Genomic DNA, 2,596 nt, shown 5'->3' on the forward strand with positions numbered 1-2,596 from the left:
CATTTCGAAATTTTCGGTATGCATAGTAATAATAGTTAGTAGATGTATGCAAGAACTCACATCGTGAAACTTGAAAGAGTCGCTTTTGGGAACTTTTAATTTATAGATTTTAATGTGTAATTTAATACTACATATGTTTTTAAATCACTTTAAAAATGTACTTGCTATATTGAAAACAAGTAAATTTTATTCAATTAAAGGTAATTTGAAAAAACTGTTCAATGAACTTTCCACATACTGTTCTCTCTGCGCATGTCTATATACGTTTTCCCGCTTTTTTATGTCGTGGAGGTGGGGATCTTTTTCACTATCAAGGGTTTGCAACAGTACTGCGCGTTACGTAAATTCGGTATAACCCTGTCCAAGGATCCTCATTTTTGGTAAGTAAGCAATTTGTAGCCATGCCATGGGTGTGTAGTATTTTTTTTTTTTTTTTTTTTTTTACTTAAATACAGTATATGTCTTAGACTTAACGTGGTCGGAGCTGCTACCAGTCAAGGTTGTGAAATGGTGGGCACACGACGCGGGGACGTCGAGATATCCGATTTTGCTAGCTGGTAGGTTAACGTTTTTTTTAGTTCTGTTTGTGCTCTGCTTTCATCAGAAATTCTAATGTACTATCAAACCAAAGTACTACAAGTTGTCTATGTGATAGTTAAGTTTAGCTTTGAAAGCATAATTTCTAAATGCTGTAAGTGATTTTGTAAAAATTACAGCTCATCAGAGAAATTACACTTTGCTAGAAAATATTCCACCAGTGGCAGTGAATTAAGAAATAATATAAGTTAATAAACAAAAGAATTATTGCTGAAAATTGTCTTCTCTCCTAAAAACTGGCATTTGTTGCATATTTCATATGTAAATAACGAAAATTTGGACTTAACATCTTCACAAGTAAGTGACCTGATGTGAGTCACAGGCATGTTGTAGACACACAAGTCATTACTAACTGGACAACTACATTTCTTTGTGAACAGGCTTGCCCATTTAGCTAATTCCTGTTCATTTTTAGTTTATTTCAATTGCAGGCTCTTCATGTCTAATCTTGGTGTAATGTGGAACAGAACTTTTTGGGGATCCCATATTGTTTTAGTAAGTGCATTTAACAAACACTTAAAAGCGATACTGATGATGGCAGCAGTATTTCAGCGGTCATTCAGTTTAAAACAATGTTTTAAACCACAACTCCATAGATCTGCAACAGCTGCGGATAAATTTCTGTAATTGTGTGGTATCAGTTTTTTCTTTCTTTATTGTTACCACAGTTATGGTACAGCAAATGACCATTAAAAAAAAAAGCGAAATTGAAGGAAAAATATATAGGGAAGAAGGAGGAGCTCAACATCAGTAAGTCGTCATCTTATAATTCACACTGAAGTGCTGTTTACATTCATGCTGAAAAAAGTACCGGTACACATTTCTTTCATCTTCTTCAACTTTCAGCTTCTTGCTAGATGTGGTTCTGTGTCTTTGTTTTTCCTATAGTAGTATAATGGCTAATTGCAGCATAGAGTCAACCTGTCACAGGTCATGTGTAGACAGCTAAACTCTTCATGTTTTGAGTGAACTGTGAAAATGTTGTACTGAAGTAACAACATTACCAAATATTGATTTAACAACATTTTAACGGCACGGCATATGAAGCTCAGAGTCATCGTGGACAATGATGGCTTTAAAATGGCTTCTTCTAATGGCTTCTCCATTCGGGAAGGCCAGAAACTTTAAAGGAGTTTCACAGTACAATTTGCCAAGCATTTGGAATTGAACGAGACTTTGGTATTCAGTTCGTGGATCCTGACTTCGGTAATGAATTCATGAATGTTACATCAGTACAAGACATACGGGACAGAAGTACAATCAAGTTAGTGTACATGCTGAGTGATGTGGGTGTGAGTCCATCTTCTCCATTGCAAAATTGCCCCAGCACTTCAGGATCATCTGGAGCACCAAGAAGAGGCCCAACATCTCCCAGTGTGTCCTCATTGTCTTCAACAGACTATGATAACACCATCATTCAGGGACTGAACCGAGAGCGTGTGCATGACCACGTGAGTTCTCTATTCCTTGCTTTCCAAACAATGTACAGGTGCAGCATATACATACGATACAGTGTGATGGATAAAATGAACCACATATTAGCAACAGCTACTGTACACACTCAACATTTCAGTTTCACCAAAGGGGAGTGGGGGGGGGGGTATTCAAAATGAAACTACGAAAGTAATAAATGTGAGTATTCTTAAATCATTGGACATATGATATGTTTTCAGATAAAGTATATAGGGACATATAAGTTATGTAAAAAAGCTATGTAAGATACAGTGAAAACCTATAAGCTCCAGTAAGCAAGCTGCTTTTCTCTGATAGTCCAAGGGCTGGTTTAAGGAAAACTGAATATGTTTGCTGGTGTTGAAAGCTCATATTAAAGATTACATTATCATAGTCTACATGGGTTTATATTTGTGGAAAGTTCAGACTTACCAGTGTCCTGGGGTGGTGCCTGCAGCTCCCTGTTTATAATGTCCGTATTGCTTGTATGAGTTACTGTAGGTGTATTCTGACTTTGTGGGTTATGCCCCCGGGCCCCCCATTCCGT

The 2,596-nt window shown here is 36.9% G+C and overlaps 1 long non-coding RNA gene across 1 annotated transcript; it reads left to right on the top strand.

Moving 5' to 3' along the window:
- Positions 1 to 253: 253 nt before the first annotated feature.
- LOC114909759 (uncharacterized) lies at positions 254 to 1,960 on the top strand. Its single transcript, XR_003797385.1, has 3 exons — positions 254 to 380; positions 468 to 557; positions 1,925 to 1,960. It is a non-coding gene; the product is annotated as an uncharacterized LOC114909759 (long non-coding RNA).
- Positions 1,961 to 2,596: the final 636 nt, after the last annotated feature.

Source organism: Scleropages formosus, unplaced genomic scaffold (assembly GCF_900964775.1).
Source record: "Scleropages formosus unplaced genomic scaffold, fSclFor1.1, whole genome shotgun sequence".
NCBI classification, from domain to species: Eukaryota; Metazoa; Chordata; class Actinopteri; order Osteoglossiformes; family Osteoglossidae; genus Scleropages; species Scleropages formosus.